The sequence below is a fragment of the Hyaena hyaena genome, unplaced genomic scaffold (genome assembly GCF_003009895.1).
Source record: "Hyaena hyaena isolate Hyena2069 unplaced genomic scaffold, ASM300989v1 scaffold_4849, whole genome shotgun sequence".
Classification (NCBI taxonomy): domain Eukaryota; kingdom Metazoa; phylum Chordata; class Mammalia; order Carnivora; family Hyaenidae; genus Hyaena; species Hyaena hyaena.
The window spans coordinates 1-1244 of NW_024085440.1; the positions used below are offsets into that span (position 1 = coordinate 1).

The 1244-nt window shown below is 38.0% G+C and overlaps 1 pseudogene; it reads left to right on the forward strand.

Annotated features, from left to right (window-relative positions):
• Positions 1-532: 532 nt before the first annotated feature.
• LOC120227811 lies at positions 533-1113 on the forward strand (annotated as a pseudogene).
• Positions 1114-1244: the final 131 nt, after the last annotated feature.

Below are 1244 nucleotides of genomic sequence, written 5' to 3' on the forward strand. Positions count from 1 at the left end.
GAAAAATCATATCCCAACAAATTGGACAGCCTGGAAGAGATGGATAAATACCTAGAAACATGTAACCTCCCAAAACTAAATCAGGAAGAAATAGAAAATTTGAACAGAACAACTAACAGCAATGAAACAGAATTGGTAATGAAACAAAACAAAACATCCGAAGAAACAAAAGTCCAGGACCACATGGCTTCACAGGTGAATTCTACCAGACATTTAAAGAAGAGTTAATACCTAATCTTCTCAAACTCTTCCAGAAAAAAAATAGAAGGGGAAAATAAAAACACTCCAGGAGGGAGGGAGGGAGAGAGACGGGGATGTACAGGCCAATCTCTATGATGAACATAGGTGCAAAAATCCTCAAGAAATTATGATCAAACAGAATCCAGCAATACACTTAAAAAATAATTCACCACAATCAAGAGAGATTTATTCATGGAATACAAGAGTGGTTCAATATTTGCAAATCAATCAATGTAATTTACCACATTAATAAAAGAAAGGATAAGGACCACGTGATCAGAATTGCTTGCAGTAGCCCTGGTGGCCATGAGTTCTTTGCAGTAGGCTTCTGTCACTGCAGTGGCCGCACTCTCTGGCCACTGTCTCAGCATTCAGCTTGGATTCAGGGGCTTCCTCACCCATGGCTTCCTGACGACTGCAGCTCCTGTGTGACAGAGTGGAAACAATGAGAAAAGACTGTTTATCATCAAACCTCCTGGATTCTATGACAGGTGTTTTTTGAGTTTAATGAAATTCTACATTTTGTTGAATGTGATTCCAGTAGCAATTGGCTTAAGTCTGGTGAATATATTCATTGGTGAAGCTTGAGTTAGCAGAAATTCCAGGAGGCCATAACCTGGAACACTGGGAATGTTTCAAGCATCCGATATAAAGATGGATTTCCAGAACTTTCTTCGATGGCCACGAAAAGAATTATGAAAAGACAATGGCTATCCTTCAAATTGAAGCTGAAAAGTCTGATTTATGGTTTAAAGGAACTGGAAGTCCAAAGGTTAATTAATGCATCCCAGAGGCGATAGTCCCTTGTATCAGTATCCAACCATTGATAAGGCGCTGATGGATCATTCTCCAAAAGCAACTCCCAACATCTAATCTCATATTTGTCTAAATACAAAGTATATTCTCTTTAGGGGAAAATTAATTAAAAATATGTTGTATACTTTTGCTCATGTGATGAATAAAAGACCTTCGATTGCTCTATTTCTCAATATTGGTTCAGATTA